This window comes from Podarcis bocagei (genome assembly GCF_964188305.1).
Source record: "Podarcis bocagei genome assembly, chromosome: 9".
In the NCBI taxonomy this organism is placed as follows: Eukaryota; Metazoa; Chordata; class Lepidosauria; order Squamata; family Lacertidae; genus Podarcis; species Podarcis bocagei.
In genome coordinates, this window is record NC_138134.1 from 37,536,151 (window position 1) to 37,559,781 (window position 23,631).

Consider the following 23,631-nt stretch of genomic DNA (forward strand, 5'->3'; position numbering starts at 1 on the left):
TTGGCTAGAACTGGACAGGAGATGAATCGTGTACTCATTTGCTTCTTAACCTTGTCTCCTGCTTTGACTTGTGGCTGTGACTTGTTCTTTGGTCCCGTTTAGTTGTCTGATCCCATGGCTGGTGGTTCCCCAGCTCCTGGTTCACCTCAGATGGTTTCCCTTGCTTGTCAATAGTCAAGATAAAGGGGACAAACTGTTCAAATAAGGTACAGGGGCAACAGAGCAGGTAACATGTGCTGAACTGGACAGAACCAGGTGGGGTCAGAAGTCTGCGCAGAGGTCTCAGAAAGATCCCCCCATTCTTCTTTTCTGAGGTAGGTGGGTGGGTGCCTTTCTATTGTAGTAGCTCCATACAAATAGCAGTGCTGGTTAGTCATCAATGACTTAAATGTTACAACCTATGCAAATATATTATGCTCACGTTAGATCACACAAGATACCATTTAGGCATAACATTTTTAGAAAAACAAGAGAAAGGAAATATACTACAATATGCCATCGCTGTTCCAACAATTGAAATTCATTTTAAAAAGAGGTAGGAAACCTCAGGTGCAGGCGCCAAATGTTGCCTTCCCTCTGGCCCTCCAAGCTCTCCTCTGGCCACACCCCTCATCAGACTAGCTCTGTGCCTACCTTGGATATATTTGTATGGCTGGAATGTGAGCATACTTATCATCTCAACAGTTGGTTCTAGAGGTTGGAAGGGAGAATGTTAACAGAATATCGAGTCAGGAAGTACACTGAGAGTGAAAAGGCGAAAGCACCAGAAACCTCTGCTTGCATAAACGTTCTTGAAAGCAGGATTGTGTGTGACTGTCCCAATAGCATCACAAATGTGCAATAGAAAAGGTGTCTGGAGGAGCCTCTGATGTCATAGCACCTCGCTTTTTGAATTGACTAGATTTTGGATGCATCTTTAAGAAACTCCTTACCCCTTTCAAAACAAAATTTGTGAATTTTGCAAGCCAAAGGTAACTTCTTACAACCCCACTCCAAAATAAGAATATAGTTACATTTTTGCCAGCTAACAGCCTATTAAGAATGCCACTGTATCACACCACCCAAGTTTTTACATCTCCTTGTGTAAGTCTGTGGGCAGATCCATACCATACATGAAAAGCACATTTAAAGCACACTCTTCTCCCAAAGAATCCACAGAACTCTCGTTTCACTCTCACAGAGCTACAATTCCCAGCCCCCTTAAGGAACTACAGTTCCCAGGAGACGCCATGTGTTTTAAATATGAACTGAATGTGTTTTCAATGTATGGTGTGGATCTGCTGTGTGTGCGTACACATGGTTGTGCATGCACAAGCAGTGATGAAAGGCACCTCAGTCATTCTTCACTAAATCTAATCTGACCCCAATGCCATAGGAAGCTTCTGCCAAGGAAAAAAGGGGGAAATAGGGGGTGGGAAGGCCTGTAAGGCAACTCCATTAAAACATCCCCATTGTCATCTTGCTTTCCTCACAGATGGGACAGAGGAGAAAGTTCCTGTCTTGTGGGTGGAGTGAACAGAAGGCTACACAGTCCAAATCACAGACTGTGCCACTCCCAGCCAGCCTGGAGCCAAGGAAAATAAGACTACCAGCTGGCACTAGCCCCTCATGCCTTAAAAGCCATCCCCACTAGCATGTTGAGAGGGCGTTCTTTAACATTAGAGGGAACGCTTCCAGAATGTATTTCTATTTAGGCTAATAGGCTGCAAGATTGCAGTACACAGCCCTGCTGTATTAGGGAGATCTATTTATAAATACCATTTGGGAGTGTATTGCATGTGCTTAGAAAAGCAGGCGCAATCGCCGATTCACTGAGATAGGACTGAGCACACTCTACTGGCCAATGGTAAACACTACAGTTTCTTTCAACGTTGTCAAAACACTTCAAGAACAGTGTAAATGTAAAACCTATCTTCTTCTTTTTTTAAAAAAGGTTGTTTTTCTATGATTCCACCTGGAAGACACTATGGGGATGAAGACAGGAGGAAAATACAGATTCAGAGCTGCTCCAGCTGCCTACTCTGCACATGAAACCACCATATCAGGTTACATGGGGCTGTATCCCGGCTCGCTTGGCTCACCAAACCCCTGCCATTCCCTCTACCTTAAACTCCTATGCAAACACTAAGCTCATTTCTCAACTCCTCCACTCTGTTTCAGAAGCCAACTTCTCTTTTATACTGCAGTTCTGCTTTGCCATTGTTTAAAATTGCCACTTGCCGCTTCTCAGTGTCTCTCAATTCCCTCTTTACTCAAACCTCTGCCATTGTTTTAAACCACCACTTTCTCCCTCTCAGTGTCCCTGCCTTCACTCTCCCAGGCCACAGCCACTGCCGTTGTGCAACCTGCCATCACGTTTGCTCTCCTACCCAGCCCTGACTTCATGCAAATCCAGGATTGTGATGTGGCTCTACAAATCCTCCAATATGGACTGTGTGATGACATTCTTTCATTTTTATTGTATAGATAGTTGTTAGATGGTTAGGAAAGACAGTGACCAGATATAAAATCAGATGGAAGTGATGAAGCATAGAAAGCTGCACAGTAGAGACGCCATTCTTACACTGTACATGATATTGTTGCTTAGTTTCAAGCCAAATCCCAGAATGGCTGGCAAAGAATGACTGGACATTTCCAACAAGAATATATGTGCAATTTTCTAGAGAAGAGACTGCACACCTCACGCTAATAGACACAGGAACCCTGGGAGTAGAAAGAAGTAAAGTAGTCCCTTGGTCTAAGGATCCAGGTAAGAGGTAACTGTGGCCAATCCCACAACTCTAGAATGTATTCCTACATGAAGCACATGGTTTCAAGCACCTCTTGGTGACATTTATACTCCACATTTTTAACTGTACCCTCAGAATTTATGCCTTTAAAAATGGCGTGTTAAGAGTCTTAAGACTTTGTATTCCTGTCTCTTCGTACTCTTAGGAGGCATGGTGATTAAATCAAAACACCACTCATGCCCTTGAAATCATGTCCAATAAACAAGATGATTAAAAGTGTACCTGCATGAATACAAATCAGTGGATTGAGTCATATTTTCAGCTGTCTGCCAACCCACAGCTGACCTATCTGTTGTATACTTGCTGATAGCTGCAGATTTCACACCACTAAGTTGGACTACACAGTTTTTGTCGACAAAGTTTCCGTGTTGCAGTCTGCACAGAGCTTGGACTGGTGTGCGTGTTGAGCCCCTCACACCTTCAGTCTGCTCATGATTCCAGAGGTACAATGGGATTCTCCGTCATTTCTCCTTGTCCCTGCTGGGATGGTGCAGAAGCAACAGATGGCACAGAAAGAGCTAAAAGAAACCAACCAGATTATGATTTAGCTCCTGTCTGATAGCATTTCTGGGTGATCTCCCCCACCCCGCTGGTTCAACAAATGAATTACTTTCTTTCTCTATTTGGTTTAGTCCCCATCTCTCTCTTCCGTCCCTCCCCAACAAACACAGAATCAAGCCAAAACCTTATTAGGCACGGATATTCTGAAGCAAAGCAGCAGTTCCGAAAAATTCAAGACTGGCATAAATCCATAGCCCACAGCAGCTCTTTGCTTAAGACACATTGCCATCTAGCCACAGTACAATGTAATCTACAGCCCACACACCATAAAGAAGGGCTTTAAAACATTTTTTAAAAATGCCCTGCCACTCTGAACAATAACAAAGCGTTGATTCTGTGCTTTTCTATTAAAATGGGCAAGAAGAAACTCAGCAGAAAAGGGAAGAAAATAAAGGGATGCATTAGTGGAAGATGGAGGAGGGGTAGTATGCCGTATTTCACCCCCCCCCCCAATATTGCCTTTTTGAATTGAACATTTCCATGTCCTAGGAATAAATGATGTTCCCTTGTATTAAGTAAAAACCATTGGTTCATCTAGCCCAGAACTGTCAGCAGGTCTCCAAAGGTCTCAGAGGGGTTGTGTCCAATGTTAGTCCTACTCAGAGTAAACCTATTGAAATAGACATGCCTAATTTATGTACACTGTTGTGTGGGTCAGTCTTGTCTCCCATGTTCTTGAAAAGCTGCATAAAACTGCTGGGTGACATCATCCCAGGGAGGAAGAGAAGATCCTAAACAGATGCCTGAGATTAGTGGTGGAATTGAATGAGGACAAGTGGATATGTGCTTATGTGTTCAACTTGTTTTGGATGGGATCACACTCTCCATGAAGACTGTTAAGCCAGAGAGCAGGGACTTGTCACACTGCTAACCTTTGTAACCCTCTCGGAGAGGCCTTTTCAGGCAGAGTGGAGTAAAAATGCAAGACACTGTTATTTGGAAGAAAAAGCAATGGAGCTCCAATCTAGATCATGCAATACACTGATACGTGGCCTATGCTGGTTTCCAGCCAAAAATCCCCTTTCCTGATTGCAAACTGAGTTTTTGGGTAGAGCAGTGCAGTGGTACCTCTGGTTAAGAACTTAATTCATTCTGGAGGTCTGTTCTTAACCTGAAACTGTTCTTAACCTAAGCACTTTAGCTAATGGGGCCTCCTGCTGCCGCTGCGCCACTGCTGCACGATTTCTGTTCTCATCCTGAAGCAAAGTTCTTAACCCAAGATAATATTTCTGGGTTAGCGGAGTCTGTAACCTGAAGCGTATGTAACCTAAAGCATATGTAACCAGAGGTACCACTGTAGCTGCAATAGAGTTGGATAAAGTGAATCTCACTCCAAAGCTTGTCACCCCCTCAGAAAGAAAAAAGAGGAACAAAATGACAGGAAGGCCACATGAGCATTTCTTCAAAACCATAAAAGATTATACACATCATCACTTTGCAAAGGTTTCAGGTAGTGGATAGGTTTGAAGGTTGGAAGTATAGCCTGTAAGTTTCCCCTACAATAAATAGCATTTGCCTTTATTATTTCTTGGCAGGAAGAAATAGCCTTTACTAGTAGATAAGAAGTACACTGCATTCTGCTGGTCAGCTCTCTTGCTCTAAAACATGCAAGCAGTCAATCAGCAGATCCTGTTTCAAAGTTTTCAGTATTTTTCTCACTGTTTTACTGCCTGTGAACCTGGGGTCAGGGAGCTGCTTTCTTGCTTCTTTCTGCACTACTATTGTAGTGATAAATTTCCTCTGCATTACTACTGAAACTCATTAGTGTCTTCGGAAGTCATTGCTCTGACAGTAAGCATGTGCCTCTGCTGTTGATTTAGCTGACATCTTAAAAATGAGTTTACATGAAGCAAGTATTGCTGTTCTACTCTATTTTCTTCAGAGATGGCACTATCGACACATGAACCCTCATGGTTCAGTAGTTTCACAATGCATTAATTTTCTTCACTAGATGACTAACAAGAGAAAGTTGACTTTGTCAACTTGATTTTTCATTGGATAATGCATTGGGTTCTCTGACACGCCACCTTATGAGGACAACAAGAACAAGCTGCTGAATGTCCAAAGGAAAAGCTCAAAGAACTCAGGCATTTCACATCTCATCCATTCTTAAGAATGTGGGTAGAGTGTTGGAGTTTGGTGGACTGGACACAGGAAAGCGGATAAAATGCTTATTCTGCGAAGCTCAGGGCTAATTATGTAGTAATCGGGTTCATACATGGCTAGGCTAATATCACAGCTGGATTTACTGCAGTAAACTAGAAAAAAATCCAGGGTAAATGAACACTCCTAAACAATCAGGGAGCACATACTTGGAATCCACAGCCAATCAGGGTTTCCCCAACAGTTGCTCCCAAGAGAATTGTCTTTGTTTGTCCCCAGAGCTGAAGTTCTTTAACCCTCACCTGTAGTTACCACCACCATACCAGGAACGGAAATGTAATGGAAGAAAGATACATGTGCTCCATTTCTGCTGACCATAAAACCTTTTACATTGGGGGGCAGACAACAGTTCTATCCTTGTCTGAAGCTTGTCTACATACTAGGGATGGGAAATAAATTTGATTCAGTTCACATTTGAAGGTGAACCTCCCTAGATTTCCAAAGCAGTACACTTTAGCTTAGCTATTTAGTCGATAGAGCATGAGGTTCTTAATCTCAGGGTCATGGGTTCGTGCCCAATATTCAGCAAAAATATACCTTAATTGCAAGAGTTTGGAGTAGATGATGCTTGGGATTCCTTCCAACTCTATAATTCTGGGAGTCTATGATTCTAAACACAACCTTCAAAATTTATACTTCTTTGAACTTTGCAGTCCAGAACTCCAGCCCATTAATGCATACAAAAAGGCATATCCTAGGATAAAGTGTGCATAACCATGCATACATTTGTAAGCATAACATACCCTGTGAGGGGTAGAGGAAACAAGTATTGGGCCCACCTTCCAGAGCCAGTTTCTTACACCTGCATTAGAGAATAACATATTTTAGATTATGATCAGGAATTGACTAGATCCTCCCCAATCCCTGTAATTAACTGTGTTGCTTTCAGCTGAGCTGCTGTACCTCCATTCAACACAACATTGCTAATTTGAATTTCCAAAAGGTACAGTAATATACAGTGGTACCTCAGGTTACATATGCTTCAGGTTTCAGACTCCGTTAACCCAGAAATATTACCTCGGGTTAAGAACTTTGCTTCAGGATGAGAACACAAATCGTGCTCCAGCAGCACGGGGGCAGCAGGAGGCCCCATTAGCTAAAGTGGTGCTTCAGGTTAAGAACAGTTTCAGGTTAAGAACGGACCTCCGGAACAAATTAAGTACGTAACCCGATGTCCCACTGTACATCGCTTATACCATTTTTTTACACCATTCTCCTATGCATGTTTACTCAGACATACATCCTACAGTGTATTATGCAGCTGATTCCCAGGTAAGTGTATACAGTGGTAAAGGTAAAGGTACCCCTGCCCGAACGGGCCAGTCTTGACAGACTCTGGGGTTTGTGCACCCATCTCACATCTATTGGCCGTGGGCCAGCGCTGTCCGGAGACACTTCCGGGTCACGTGGCCAGCGTGACAAAGCTGCATCTGGCGAGCCAGCGCAGCACACGGAACGCCGTTTACCTTCCCGCTGGTAAGCGGTACCTATTTATCTACTTGCACCCGGGGGTGCTTTCGAACTGCTAGGTTGGCAGGCGCTGGGACCGAGCAGCGGGAGCGCACCCCGCCGCGGGGATTCGAACCGCCGACCTTTCGATCGGCAAGCCCTAGGCGCTGAGGCTTTAGCCCACAGCGCCACCCGCGTCCCATGTATACAGTGGTACCTCGAGTTAAAAACTTAATTCGTTCTGGAGGTCCGCTCTTAACTTGAAACTGTTCTTAACCTGAGGTACCACTTTAGCTAATGGGGCATCCCACTGCCACCGCTGCGTGATTTCCGCTCTCATCCTGAAGCAAAGTTCTTAACCAGAGATACTATTTCTGGGTTAACGGAGTCTGTAACCTGAAGCGTCTATAACCTGAAGCGTCTGTAACCCGAGGTATCACTGTATAATATTTCAGCCTTATTTCTAGTTTGGTAACTGATTGACTGACCTCTTTTACTCTCCCACAACGAGCATTCAAGCAAAGCCTGCAGTAGCTGCAAATGGCCACATTAGGGAGACAGCCGACCACCAAGAACAGACAAGAAAGAAAAAGGCAGAAATCAATACACACTTCATAGAGGTGGAAGCTTCTCTGCTTTCATTCGTTTTAGATAAGGTTAAGCCACAATAAACTCAATACCAATGCACACTGTTGGTAAAAAGGTAAAAGCATTGCCAGCACACAAAAGTCACATTTTCCCTTTCTACTGCAAAAAAGTTCAAAAGCTTGTTTTGCCTTTGGAAACCTTTCATGATGCTTTTATAGTGCACTTTAGAAAAATGTTATTTCCCAAGGGGTAGGGATTTGTTTTGGGCCAAAAAATGAATGGGGTAAATAAATTAACATACTAGCAAACATTGTTGCAGATTGGCAATCATTTCCCCACAATTTTTAATTAAACTAACAACAAAAAATGTCTCTACTAGAGGTATGCATTAAGGGCAAGCAACAGACAGTCCCTGGGTACACACTAATTCCCTGGGTGCTACCATATGTCAATTCCAGAAGGAAAACAGCATAATGGAACCACTGTATCATTGGCAATATGATTTGACACCAGAAGAAAACGTCTGTGGCCCTGGGTCAGGGGTGTGGAACCTGAAGCCCTGCAGGTGTTGCTGGACAATACCTTCTGCCATTCCCAATAATTTATCATGCTGTCTGGGAAGGGCCACAGGCCCCATCTTTGCCCTAAGCCCTTTATTTCCCTTATCAAAGTAAAGACTATCATACAGCCTATTCAGTGCCCTTTCCTTAGCCTAGTTCACAGCACCTACACCACCCCTATCTCAGCCATCTTTTGACAGCATTGGCCATGTTGGCAGGGTCTGGGGCAACTGAGCTTAGTACGATCACAGATTTTCGCATTCAATTTATCACGCACAAAGATTTAGCATGCGCATTCAATTTAGCATGCACTCTTGATAGGAAGTCTGAAGGCTGCTTCTTACATGATGCTTTGTGCTCTGTTGCCACTCACAAGTACAAAAATACAGGAATATAGTATTTTTGGAACACCTACATGTATAAATCACTCCTTTATCAAAATGCATGTGAGCTTTGTGTGGGAAAGGTCTAGCTACTGTTAATGTTATCATTGTATTTATCACTGTTTGTAAAGCAATCAAAATAACATAAAACACAACATAGAGATTGTCCACGTGCTTACAAACTAAATTAATTTAAAATGAAAGGGGAACAGAAATAACACTAGCATGGCCTTTATATCCAATGGTATGTGCACACACAATGTCATCCAAATGTAGAACTGGAAATTGTAATTGTTCTGGGATGTAAATAAATGTCACAAATAATTCTGTATTAACACTGTAGTACTTAACTACAAACACAAGAGGTCTCCTTAAGTATGTATTTCAGATGCTGCTTTATCTCGTTAACATACCTACACCCAATATATATTCTGCAGGGGGGGGGGGGAATTAATAGTGCACAGCATACCATCTGGTAAAATCTTAGAATTACGTTGCTGAAGACTAGGGGTGGGTGGAAATTTAGTTCAGTTTGCATTTTACGATGAACCTACCTAATTTACCTTTCAAGAAACAATATGTGAACCCAAATACAGCCGTCCTTTGAAATTCACACTACTCCAGATTTTGCTGTGCTCTTCTCCAACCGTGTACCCAAAAATGTGTACAGTGGTACCCCGCAAGACGAACGCCTCGCGAGACGAAAAACTCGCAAAACGAAAGGTTTTTTCGTTTTCGAGTTGCCTCGCAAGACGAATTTCCCTATGGGCTTGCTTCGCAAAACGAAGCTTGCCCCGGGGACAGCGGGTCTTCTCTTTTGAAGCAAGGGGCGGCGGGGAGAAGCGATCTTCTCCCCGCAGCCCCAGGTCCCGGGACAGCGGGAAGCGCTTCCCGCTGCCCCCGGACCTCTTTTGAAGCAAGGGGCTGCGGGGAGATCGCTTCTCCCGGTGCTCTGAAGCCAGGCGGAGGGGAGGGAACACCTGCCCCCACCGCCCGGCTTCGGAACGCTGCTCCGAAGCGGGGCGGGGGGCGGGAACACCTGCCCCAGCCGCCCCGCTTCGGAACGCTGCTCCGAAGTGGGGCGGGGGGGCGGGAACACCTGCCCCAGCCGCCCTGCTTCAGAACGCTGCTCCGAAGCGGGGCGGGGGGGCGGGAGCACCTGCCCCAGCCGCCCCGCTTCGGAACACTGCTCCGAAGCGGGGCGGGGGGCGGGAACACCTCCGCTGTCCCGGGGTTTTTTAAAATGCTGGGGGTGGGAAGAAAAGCCCTTGTCCCCCCCCCAGCCTTCAGAAGAGGTCCGGGGACAGTCTGAAGGCGGTTTCCCTAGGAACGCATTAATTGATTTTCAATGCATTCCTATGGGAAACCGTGCATCGCAAGATGAAAAACTCGCAAGACGAAGAGACTTGCAGAACCAATTAATTTCGTCTTGTGAGGCACCACTGTACATTAGTGGAAAGTGAACATAAAAATGCACATACCCATGAAAATAACACACAAACACCTTGCAAGAATGTATATATTAATCAAAACAGCATGCAAAAGATGTATGTTAGGAGAAATGGACTGAAATGGGAATGTTAGAAAAATACAATCTGAAGTAAAACTATGGGGAACTGAATTTAAGATCAGGAAAATGAAAAAGTTGAAATAGACAAAATTTCCATCCCTTCTGAATGCTCATCCCATATGGCTGCTATCACTTTAAATGACACAGCAAATACAATATAGGCTTCCTGTCACTATAAGGAGGTAGTTGTGGAGATTTCAGTTCCACCAAGTATTCCTGCAGTCTTCAATCAGGCTCATGACCTCTTCCCCCTGGGGTCAGATCCAATAGTGAACCAGTGCACAGAAATGGCTCACTGTGTGGAACAGCAACCATGTGGTACAATGCAGCTGAATCAAAACTGACTTCCCCCTGTTTTTCCTGTCCAGTTTGCAATGATGACTTGGGCAGGTCATTTTGATGATTCTCAAAATCTCTCTCTCTCTCTCTCTCTCTCTCTCTCTCTCTCTCACACACACACACACACACACACACACACACACCAAAAATGATAGACTCCTTCCTTTTACAAACAATTCTAACCAAATCAGAGAGCCAGTGTGTATAGTAGTGGTTAGAGTGTTGGACTAGGATCTGGGAGACCAGAATTTGAATTCTCTCTCAGCCATGAAGCCCAGTGGGTTATATTGGGCCAGTCGCTGCTGCCTCCCAGCCTAAGCTACTTCACAGGGTTATTGTGGGTATTAAATGAGGAGGGAAAGAACAGTGTACGCCACCTTGAACTCCTTGGAGGAAACGTGGGGTATAAATGTAATAAAATAAACAAAAAATCATGTCATTAATCTAGCCCCATTTGGCTACCCAGTCACAATCTCAGATTTGGATCACATGTAGACCAAATACCCAACATGCAGGATAGAAAACATGGGGACTTAAAAGAGCAGCAGCATTTTCATTCATTTATATATCCAGATTTCTAGCTTTCTCCATGTGGAAGGCAAGAGTGTGGACAACACAAAGGTCTAAACAACAACAACCACCCCAGCCTACATTCAAAACTGTTAATTAAAATCTGATAAAGCACCCCACAAGCTCTAATCCTAGTACCCATGAGAGCTACTGTAAAAATAAAGGTTTTACTGTGTTCCTATTTAAATACCATTGAACGGCCCATTAAATCCAGCCTCTCTCTTCTCAGCTTGCTTAACTTTTCCCGGCAGGTCAAGGCATGTACACCATCCCATGCACATTACAAGCACAAGAGGTGGATGCTGAACATGACAGCCAGCTCTCACATTTCACAGATTTGTAGAGTTGGAATGGACCCCAAGGGTCATCTAGTCCAACCCCCTGCAATAAAGCAATCTCTACTAAAGCATCGGAATTTTGTATCAGATACGTATTTTTCCACACAGACCTTGAGAAGCAACAGAAAAATCTGCACAGACAGATGGCAAAGTGTGCTAATTCCACCACATAATCCCATCCATAAACACCAGAAAGCTGTGCTTTTAAATATAGACTTCCAGCATTCCAGCTTTACATAAATATACAGCACAGAGAAAAAGGTTGTGTATGTTTTTCAGTACATCACAGCATAACCAGTATGAAAGTTAGCTGAAGCTTAGTCCATTTTTTATAAAGCAAGTTTCCAGGAAGGTACACCTCCAGTTTACTTCCTCCCTCTCCAAAATGGATGACCATAGGCTTGGGAGTCTGTCAGAGCTGCTGCTTTTGTGATCTATTCTAGCTTTCCTTTCACATTCTCAATAAAGGGATGCCTTTGCAGCAAGCCAGCTTCCCGATTCATTCACACTCTCTTTTAGGCATTTGATAGGTGTCATACTGCTAGGAGACAGTGTCCTAAAGTGACTAAGGCTGCAGCTCTATTCCTTCCTAACAGGGAGAAAGCTCCGTTATACATACTGGGACTTACTTCTGAGTATACATGTACAGGATTGTGCTGTAATGTTACAAGAAAGACAACTGACTGTATTACTACATTATAAATCCACCCTTCCTACAAGGATAATGTACATGGTTCTGCTCTGCTCATTTTATCTTCAAAACACCACTATAAGTTAGGAGAGGCTGAGAGACAGGGACTCATCCCATCTAGCTTTGTGGCTGGGGTTTGAACTCTTAGCAGACACCAGCACCAGAAGTGTGGCGTGAGGGAACAATGCTTGAACAGTTGCATCAGACCAAGCTGTTGTCATAGTTTTGTTGCTAAGCAACAACATACAGATCTCAGCGGAGTGGGAGGCCAACCAGCAAAGAGTTTATGAAGTGTACTTGCCTGGAGGCAGAATCAGCTTGCAAAGTCAGGTCAGGTCCAGCCCTAGGGTCCAGCAAACAGTAATCCGTGTGGTGAGACAGTCCAGAAGTCAAGGAATCCGATGGTCATGGGTCAAGACATGAAGGAAGCAGCAAGGTAGGGCCAGGAACTACAAGTGTTGTTACTAGCATCTGACTGCTGCTGGAAACTCTGCTTAAGAAGACTGAAGCCAGCTGGTTCTCATCAGCACCTCCTCCACCACCTCCCCTTTCAGCCTGCTGTTCAGCAGGTGAAGCTGATTCCTGGGCCATTACAGTTGTGGGTGTTGCAGTATAGGTATGTGGAACTTGTGGCCCTGCAGGTGCTGTTGGATTCCAAATCTTATTATCTCTGACCTTTAGCCATCCTGGGAGTTGGAGCCGGACAATGTCTGGAAGGCCACAAGCTCCCCATCCCACCTGTGGAGGATAACACAACATTCTAGCAGAAGAACAGTTGTATTGAGACTTGAAGAAACATGCTCCTCATCTCCCTTTCTCTGATCACGCCCTCTACCCGTCAGATGTCAAGGCAATAAGCAATTATCTTACTTTTAAAAGACATCTGAAGGTAACCCTGTTTAGGGATGTGCTTAATGTTGTATTGCGTTTTTAATATTTCATTGGAAGCCACCCAGAGTGGCTGGGGAAACCCAGCCAGAAGGGCAGGGTATAAATTTATTTATATATATATATTACCCAGCAAACACAAAACTGTTCAGGAGTGTTGAGGTTCAAGGAACTGCAAGAAAGTGCCTGCCCAGATATATTTTTAAAAAAGGTAAATGACCCCTGACTGTTAAGTCCAGTCACAGATGACTCTGGGGTTGTGCCGCTCATCTCACTTTACAGGCCGAGGGAGCCAGCATTTGTCTGCAGACAGTTTTTTCTGGGTCATGTGGCCAGCATGACTAAGCCGCTTCTGGCTCAATGGAACACCAAAACCAGAGCAGCGCACGGAAATGCCGTTTACCTTCCCACCGGAACGGTACCTATTTATTTACTTGCACTTTTTGGTGTGCTTTCGAACTGCTAGGTTGGCAGGAGCTGGGACTGAGCAACGGGAACTCACCCCGTCACAGGAATTTGAACCGCCGATCTTCTGATTGGCAAGCCCAAGAGGCTCAGTGGTTTAGACCACAGCGCCACCCGCATCCCTACAATATATTAGTTATTTAGAATTTTGTACACCGGGTGATATAGCAAATGAATGGCATGCAAACATTTTAGGAAAGCTGCCTTCTCTTGGCATTATTCCAAGGACTCATTTGGCCCTACATCATTGCAATCACATCCTGATTGCCATGGAAACTACAAATTCAGATCCAGTTCCAAATTTCCATGGTGAACACTTAGTAGTAAGAGGTGTTCTGAGACAAAATAGAAAGCAGGTTTTTTGTTGGAAGGGGAGGGGGAGGGAAGCTGCCTCATTAAATGATACATCAGACTCTTACCAGCGGATCTTTCTATCTTTAAGGTCAGTTGGAAATAGGATAGATACATATGCATAGTTTCATCCTTCAACCAAGAGGACATTGACTGGTTTCAAAGTACCTTAGGTTGAAGGCGAAAGATTTATACGATCTGAGGAGAAGCCAAAGTACCTTAGGTTGGACCTGAAGAGAGGCAATGAAGTCACAGACCATAGTAACCAAGCCCACACACAGACGGTCCCAGGACCAAACCCTAGCAGCTCCACCATAGCAAAGGATGGAAAAGGCTGCACCAGATCCTGGGGAATTGCTGCCATCCAACAGTAGGCAGCACTGGTCTAGATCAATCAATAGCCTGCACTTCAGAAAAAGGCTGTGTACTACATCCCTCTCCAATAGCAACACTTGAATATTCCTCCCACCCAAAGTTATTGGGTGTATTGAACTTTATCACAATACTAAGGGAGCACACAGTCACCTGGGTGTAAGCTCCATGAACACAGTGGGGCTTCCAATAAAACAGATTTCTGTATATTATATATAACATGTTATTATCATATTATTACAGAATCAGAATCAAGCTTTGGTTATCTGATGGTACATGGAGGTATAATGTATACAGTGTAGGAATTAAAAGAAACTCAGTGTGCAAACTGGTAAAAATATATGAATTAAGCTTTTATACTTCACTAGCTGGATTAAATGGAGCAGACTGTAATGTTCAGGATTACCTAGTAAACTGTCTACCCCCAGGGCCCACTAAGATGGCTGACTTAAGACCCACCAGTCACAAAATGGTGGTGCAGGGGCAGAAGTTACAAAATGGTGGCAAGGCAGAGTTTGGCACAAGGAGCTGGCAATCACTTGCATGATTTTCTACTGGTATCTAATCAATCTTTGCAAATGGCTATTTTTTACCTTAGCATTTTCCTTGCAGCAAGGAATCCACTACGTCAGTTTTCTTCGTGCTAAATACAGGCACTTTTTCTGGTGGTATTGGGAAAGCTTGAAGGGGTGAAGGTCAGGATGACCAATGGAGAGCCAGACCAGAGCCAGGCTAAGGACCTCTAAAGCCATTTAAGAACCTCTGACACCATTTTAGAGAGCAAACTAGAAGCTAAAAGCCTGAAGTCATTTTCTGAGAGCAAAGCCTTTCTCCTGTTTGCAACTGTTTGCAAAGAGCAAGTGTGGTTAGGATATTTTGCAGGTGCAGATAGCTTGCAAGGATGTGGTTAAGGGTAGCTTGCACCTGCAGGAAGTTTGCCAGTTGAGGTTAAGCCATTTCTGAGAAACGACCCCTGACAAAGGCAAGCAGCAGGATGTTTGCCGACCGCCAGGGTCCAGATATAACTTTTAGGTGTGAAGTTGCTAAGCCACACGACTTGCTTCGGTACATTTCTGGGAAGCAGGGGGTTCAGGGGTATTTCCTGGAACTAGTAAAGAGGTTAAGTAGTTTATAAGCCAGTAGCGCCACCTAGTGGAATAGGCAACTTGGAACCGAAAGGCCACCACCAATTTTTTCATTGGTTGAGCTTCAATGAATATGCATCAAAGACCATAGGAAATTGTCAATCATTGGCTAAAGGGGTGCCAAGGGGCTGGGCTGTGCTTTGCAAAAAGGTATATAAGTTGGCTGCCCCTAAGGAGGGGTGGGCATTTTCTCATTTTCCTAAATGCACCCACATTTGCTTTTTGTCTGACAAAATCCAAATAAAAACTTTTTCTTTAAGAAACCTTGCTGCCTGGTTTTTACATTCCTGGTCTGTATTTCTGCAGTCCCTTTCAAGCTGATCCAGCTTTAAGCACGGAAAGCTTTTGCTTTTATATTTTTATATTTCCACCTAGTCTCTCAAAAATATTTTACCCCTCTGTTGTGGTTTCTTCTCCCATTTTTTCTTCCATGGTCATGTACATTCACTTTCTTGTCCTGTTTCTTCTGATAGCCCCCCTTTTCCATTCCCGGTTTTTCTGTTGTTGATTATGTTATATATTAGCATTTTATCTCACTTTCTAATTTCCTTCAACATCTCCTCAGTTCCTTTTCCCTTAGTGGAAGGAGACATTTCCCTCCTCTCCCCTGCCAACTTCTCTGTCTCCCCTGCCCCACTGTCTCAGCATGCAAGGAGTTATAGGTGCTGGCATGAGTATATTTTCCCCAAGTAGTTTATAATATTGCAACTGGAGCTAAATTTAAGCCACTAAATAATGAATTTTAAAAGATCTTGAGGGTTTTAATCTCTGTTCAAAATGACACCTGCATTTGCAGCATCACAAACATATGTTCTTGTATACAATTTTGTGAAGTAAAACTAAAAGTGTATTATATTATTTTATATTATATTTAGCAACTGACAAACGCAGACACTGATAAACAAAAACACTGAGATTATGCACCATAAAATTGTAGGTCTTTTCTGAACTGAAATGTTCAATCAATATTTGTGAGTTGAAGAATCATCAAAAGATTATGGTAAGCAGTGGTATGGCTTATCAAAAGTGTTCTCAGATCTATTACAACATTGCTTTCCAAACACTGTTGGAGTAACAGACAGTTTTATAAACAAGGACCATTTTTAGTGCAAAGATATGGCTATGATGATCAGTAAGTGTTTGTTACTGTCAGATGGAAGTATTGTAATGAGTAATACAGTAAAGTCTATTCAGAAACTGCAGCTGTAAAATGCTGTGAGTCATTCCCTTAGTATACTAGCAAAAGAAGTATGTTATTACCAGAGGTTTAGAAGAGACATAACCAGCTCATTTGGATGCACTGGTGATATTGATTATAAAAGCCCTCTGTTGTCTGAAACATGGATATCTGACATTCAGCCTTGCTTTTCATAGTTAGTTGAAATGGTCAAAACAAATGTCTGAAGTTAATGATCCTAACATTAAATGTTTTAGAGCTGCAAACAAAATTTTACAGAGGCCACCAACTATCAAATCTACTTTTCTCTCTCAGATGCCTTAATCTTACCACCCTTCACAACAAGTAAGTTTCCCTTTTAATTAATTATTTTTATCTCGAGTACTAGAGCCTGGTGCATCACAGCTACATTTCCACCTACTCTGAAATTTAAGTGCAGATTAGGATATATTTGAGGTCTGCTGGGGATTGCTTTCCTTCAAGTGGCTTCCCTGTAAGACTGAGATGGAATAGTTGACATGTATGATTGCACTTGTAGGTGTGTGGACCTCTTTATATCTTAATACAGGGTGATTAATAATGACATATACCGTTTCAACACACTATAAAAAAGAACAATGTAATATATATTACCTGTAACAGAATTGTAGGGGAATGCTTAAAGTTTTTTAGAAACAGTCACAGATGTTCTATATGTGCAGCCATTGTCACACATCGAACCGGTAATCCTTATCTGCCGAAACACGACTCACCCTACGTGTTGATTTTCCCAGGCTTCGTTGAACAGTGGTGCAAATACTATTGACTTCTTCTGATACACAGGGTCGTCCAGGACTTCTAAGTTTGCACAATCAGCCCATAGTTTCACATTTTTTATGCCAACTGTAGATACATTTTCTGCTTGGAGGTTTCCCCCCCAAATCATGATCGAAAATGCCATCGTACAACAGTTAAAGATTCCGTTTTGCTCAATTCAAGAACACAAAACAACTTCTCCACTGCAGACGCAGCCATTTTGCCTGACTAGTCACATGAATCGCACACTATCGCCTATGTCACTTCCCTCAGTAGTGGAACACAAACTTTATGAGTACAGTGGTACCTCAGGTTAAGAACGTAATTCGTTCTGGAGGTCTGTTCTTAACCTGAGGTACCACTTTAGCTAATGGGGCCTCCTGCTGCCGCTGCGCCACTGCGACATGATTTCTGTTCTATTCCTCAAGCAAAGTTCTTAACCTGAGGTCCTATTTCTGGGTTAGCGGAGTCTGTAACCTGAAACGTCTGCAACCTGAAGCGTCTGTAACCCGAGGTACCACTGTACATCTACCTCACGGTTCACATTTGTGATCCGTGTCATTGCCTATTACTGTTTTACAGCATCTGAAAACTGTATACTTCATTATGAATCACCCTGTATATATTAAACCTTTGCCCAACTAATTTCTAAAGACCCCTCTACCTGAACTGCACACTTCCTCTCAACAAATTCAACTAAGGAAAATTTAACCTCTAGTAAACATCTTACATAAGGTTGCAACCTGAAACTTAAAGCAATGCCAAAATAAAAAAGGCAAGGCAGTAATTTATTCTCTGGTTTAAAATGCCAGTCTGGCAAGACACTGAAAAGGATATCAAAGCTTGGATTTGACTTTTTCAACATACAGAATAATTGCAAAGGAATTTTTTTATTGTAAGTTTATGATCTGTATTGCCATGAACATCCCCATACTAAAACGTTGATTTAAAATCCACTAAACACAGCAAGCATTTTTTGTTCCTTTTCTACTCCCCCAAGCTCTATGGAATAGCAATTCTGACAGGTTGAGTTCTTTCTGCTCTAGTACATTCGATTTCCTGAATGCCCCTCTCATCTCCAACACAGTCCAAAGTAGCAAGAAAACTATTGAGACTGTACATTTTCTGAAGTTTCAAGTATGTATTGTGGTTTAAGATTATAGCCCAACTTTCTTTAAAGCCCTCAAGGGAGCATTATACGGTAATGTTAAATAAATATACAAGAAACCGATTCAAAAACAAACACCACTAAAGAAAAATGCCTAGCAGTGTATACTAGAAGTGATTTTAATACGCTTGTACCATTTTACTTGGTTGTAAACTGTCCCGGTATGTATCTTTTTATGACAGGTGGTATATAAATGGTTTACAACAGATAAAACAATAATACAGTGGTACCTCGGGTTACATACACTTCAGGTTACATACGCTTCAGATTACACACTCCGCTAACCCAGAAATAGTGCTTCAGATTAAGAACTTTGCTTCAGGATGAGAATAGAAATCGTGCTCCGGCAGCGCGGCGGCAGCAGGAGGCCCCATTAGCTAAAGTGGTGCTTCAGGTTAAGAACAGTTTCAGGTTAAGAACGGACCTCCGGAACGAATTAAGTACTTAATCCGAGGTACCACTGTACTTGTATGCAATAATCAACAAATATCATACAATATAGTTACTTCATTTCTCCTGTCTATAAATAAGCAATACTTTGTATATTGTTCACTAATACTGAATGTGAAGCTTATTGACCGCATGTGTCTCCTTGCCAGTCTCTTAACTCCACATTTGGAGAAAATCATTTTCCTGTCTTATTACCTACACCCCAAGAGATATTTATCTAGAAATTCTACCTTGAATTGTTCTACTTAGTTTTGGCTGCTTCTCAACTATTTTCAGGTTCCAGGGACAACTACATCCATTTCCATTACCCCAGTCCTTTTAACATTGATTTGCATGCCCCCACTATCTGCACAGTGACAATGATAAATAACTGCTAACTAATAATAATGGTACAAATTTATTGCAAAATATTTCAGTATTCAATATTTCAGACTTTTTAGGCGTACTAAAAAGTAGAAGAAAAACAGAGCATTTATCTGTCAATTTTCTCAATGGGAATTTCCGACCGCCCACTGCGTCTCGGTTGTCAAACGTTTTGGAAGTCAAACAGTTTTCCAGAACAGGTTATGTTCGGCAACCAAGGTTCCACTGTATTTTAAAAAGAAAGGGGAACAGAAATAACTCTAGTATGGCCTTTGTATCCAATAGAATGTGCACACTTTGCATTTGTGCTTGATTAGCTGCACCATCATGGTAGAAGCAGCTGTTGGATTTAATTGCAGAAAAGCAAGTGTAATCCAAATGTAGAATTGGAACTGGGACATAAATAAATGCCACAAATAATTCCGTATTAAAACTGTAGTACTTAACAACAAACACAAGAGGTCTCCTTAACTATGTATTTCAGATGCTGCTTTATCTCCAGTTAGCACACCAACACCAAATATATATTCTGCAAGATTTTTTAAAAAAATACTGCACAGCATACCATTTGGTGAAATCTTAGAATTACATAAGAACTTGCTGAAGACTAGGGGTGCGGCAAAATTTGGTTCAGTTTGGATTTTACGATGAAGCTACCTAATTTACCTTTCAAGAAACAATATGTGAACCCAAATACAGCTGTCCTGTAAAATTCACGCTAAGTGTATATTAGGAGACAGTGTACAGTGGTGCCTCGCAAGACGAAATTAATTCGTTCCGCGAGTTTTTTCGTCTAGCGAATTTTTCATCTTGCGAAGCACGGTGTCGGAAAAGTTTTGGAAAAGCTTCAAAAATCACCAAAAACCTCAAAAAAGGCTACCACACCGCGTTCTATGAGTTGCTCCTTGAAGTCAAGTTGCAACTGTATTAACGGTGTTAAGAAAAAGGAAACAAACTTGCAAAAAACGCAAGACGTTTTCGTCTTGCGAAGCAAGCCCATAGGGAAATTCGTCTTGCGAAGCAGCTCAAAAACCGCAAAACCCTTTCGTCTAGCGAGTTTTTCGTCTTGCGAGGCATTCGTCTTGCGGGGCACCACTGTACATAAAAATGCACATACCCATGAAAATAACATGCAAAACACCTTATACTGTATCTTGAAAGGATGTATATATTAGTCAAAACTGTGTGCCAAATGTATTTATTAGGAGAAATGGACTGAAATGCTAATCTTTGTGGGAATGTTAAAAAAAAAGCAATCTGATGTGAAAATATGGTGAACTGAATTTAAGATCATGAGGAAGTTAAAATAGGCAAATTTTCCATCCCTTCTGAATGCACATGCCATATGATTACTATCACTTTAAATGAAACAGCAAATACAATATATAGGCTCCCTGTATTAGAGGTAGTGTGGAAATTTCAGTTCCATCAAGTTTTCCTGCACTAATATTCTGCAGTTTACACTCATCAACTAGACACTTACAGTCTTCAATCAGGTCACCATTTATTTATTTCTTGAAGTTTTAAAGCCATATGTCCGGATTTTCCTGGACATTTGATCTTACTTGTACTGTTAGGAAAACAGTCTGGTCTAATGGCAATTTACTTTGGAACACACTGCCTACTGATAGCTGGAATGCGCCATTGCTATACATAGTACATACCCTTCTGGGCACCTACTTAGAACATTTTTCTTTAGGCAAGCCTATCCAGGAATGTAGAAGTCACATGTGTTTTATCTCTTTATGTCTTGCCTAGAAGTTTTCTTACAATCAAGAAGTATGTGAATTATATTAGATGAATAAAAATTTCTGCTTGGCCTTCTCTCATCTTTTGCTCACAAAGTTTGTCCTACGGGAAGTGGGGGGGATATGGTTCGGTTGCTTTCATTTTTCTTTCTACATCTAGCGGGTGGCGCTGGGGACATGGGTGGCACTGTGGGTTAAACCAGAGAGCCTAGAGCTTGCCGAACAGAAGGTCGGCGGATCGAATCCCCGTGACGGGATGAGCTCCCGATGCTCGGTCCCTGCTCCTGCCAACCTAGCAGTTCGAAAGCACATCAAACTGTTCTTAACCTGAAGCACCTGAAACTGTTCTTAACCTGAAGCACCACTTTAGCTAATGGGGCCTCCTGCTGCTGCCGCGCCGCCGGAGCACGATTTCTGTTCTCATCCTGAAGCAAAGCTCTTAACCCGAGGTACTATTTCTGGGTTAGCGGAGTCTGTAACCTGAAGCGTATGTAACCTGAAGCGTATGTAACCCGAGGTACCACTGTACATCATCCCACTCACATTACAGGTTGATGCTGAACGTGACAACCAGCTCTCACATTTCCCAGATTTGTAGAGTTCGAAGGAACCCTAAGGGTCATCTAGTCCAACCCCCTGCAAAAAGCAATCTCTACTAAAGCATCGGAATTTTGTATCAGATACATATTTTTCCACACAGACCTTGAGAAGCAACAGAAAAATCTGTACAGACAGATGGCAAAGTGTGCTAATTTCACCACATAATCCCATCCGTAAACATCAGAAAGCTGTGCTTTTAAATATAGTCTGTCAGCATTCCAGCTTTACATAAATATACAACACAGAGAAAAAGGTTGTGTATGTTTTTCTGTATATCACAGCATAACTGAAAGGGACATCGGTATTCAGACCAGGAATGTAAAAATCAGGCAGCAAAGTTTCTTAAAGAAAAAGTTTTTATTTGGATTTTTGTCCGACAAAAAGCAAATAGGGTGCATTCAGGAAAATGAAGAATGCCCGCCCCCCCTTTGGGGCAGTCAACTTATATATCTTTCTGCAAAGCACAGTTCAGCCCCTTGGCATCCCTTTAGCCAATGATTGACAATTTCCTATGGTCATTGATACATATTCATTAAAGCTCAACCAATGAATAAATTTGGTGTGTCCTTTCGGTTCCAAGTTGCCTATTCCACTAGGTGGCGCTACTGGCTTATAAACTGCTTAACCTCTGTACTAGTTCCAGGAAGTGCCCCTGAACCCCCCGCTTCCAAGAAATGTCCTTGTGGTTTAGCAACTTCACACCTAAGCGTTATATCTGGAGCCTGGCGGTCAGCAAACATCCTGCTACTTGCCTTTGTCAGGGGTCGTTTCTCAGAAATGGCTTAACCTCAACTAGCAAACTTCCTGCAGGGGCAAGCTAGCTGCACCCACAAGCTTGCATGCTTGCTGCCTCTGCAAAAGGTGGCAAAGTGACAAACATGAGAAAGAGAAATAGTCTTTAGCTTTCTAAAATGGCTTTGTGCTTTTAGCTTTTAGATGGCCCTATAATATGGCTTCAGAGGTTCTTAGCCTGGCTCTCTATTGGTCATCCTGACCTTCACCCCTGCATTCCCCCCTTTCCATCACGAAAATGCTGACCGGTCACGGTTCTCCATTTTCGCTTGATGGACCTATAGGTGCAACATCATAGAGAGCCAGGATATAGGTACGTGTTGCTGCATTAACTGAGTGGCTTACCATTTGGCGTACAATCTGAATAAGGCAAGGCAAAAAACATGATAAGAATAATACGGTAACGAAGAGAAGTAAAATCACAAGCAAAATCTCTTTTAACCATGACCAACCTGGGAGCTAAGAACTAATTCAACTACATACACTGGGGAGACCTGCACCATCTAGACTAATTTTGTGGTACAAATCAGCCTGTAACACTCAGACCTGTTCAGGCTCTTAGCTACAGCTGTTGTCATATTCAGGAAGGTGTTTTCCCTCCCCCCGGTGGCCATCTGAGAGGTGAGAACCATCCGGAGGCGGGGTATGATCCACATCCTGATTCGAGGAATGTTCGGTGCCCCAGAACAAAGAACTGTACCACCAACACAGAAATACCACAAAAAGGGTAATACCACAAGCCAAAGGGATGGTGGCCCACGAAGGCCAGGTCATGTGGGCCTCTAACTCCTGGCCCTACTGAGGCGTGAACAGCGTCTACACACAAAACGTTCCCACTCTACACAGGGAAAAGTGGCCGCCTGGCACTGATACACTGTTAGGCCTCGGGAGCTATAGGGATGGCAATAGACTCTGTAAAGTTCAAAGGCTGGTCCTACTGGGTGGAGGTCACCTATGTGGTCTCTGACCAGGGCCTATGGAGGCTGAAGCCTGGGGTGGCAACCCTTATGCAGCCACAAGAATACCCTACCACATTCAAGGGTATTATGTGTGGAGTTACCAGGCCAGGTATTCTTCTGGGATTATGGGAGGCTCGAGCCACCACGACAACCACAGGTGGGGCTGCAGGATTTACTGGCACTTGTTCAGCAATTTCAATGTGAACCTGGTTCAGGCTCCCTCCCCTGCAATATTTGCATTAAGATGGGCTCCGTCCCATGCAACACCTGGATTAAGATTAGGACCTGGTCTACCAGATGGAGTTGGTACAGTGCTCTACCTCCCGATTGACAGTTGGTTACCCCCCCACAACAGCA

The 23,631-nt window shown here is 42.9% G+C and overlaps 2 long non-coding RNA genes across 2 annotated transcripts in view; one reads left to right on the forward strand and one right to left on the reverse strand.

Moving 5' to 3' along the window:
• Window positions 1-16,026, reverse strand: part of LOC308595184 — a 198,338-nt gene extending 182,312 nt beyond the window's left edge. Inside the window, exon 1 of the long non-coding RNA XR_014011881.1 lies at window positions 15,760-16,026. This is a non-coding gene — a long non-coding RNA (uncharacterized lncRNA). The remainder of the gene's footprint in view (window positions 1-15,759) is intronic.
• Window positions 11,994-23,631, forward strand: part of LOC308595174 — a 37,509-nt gene continuing 25,871 nt past the window's right edge. The window contains exon 1 of the long non-coding RNA XR_014011856.1: window positions 11,994-12,437. This is a non-coding gene — a long non-coding RNA (uncharacterized lncRNA). The remainder of the gene's footprint in view (window positions 12,438-23,631) is intronic.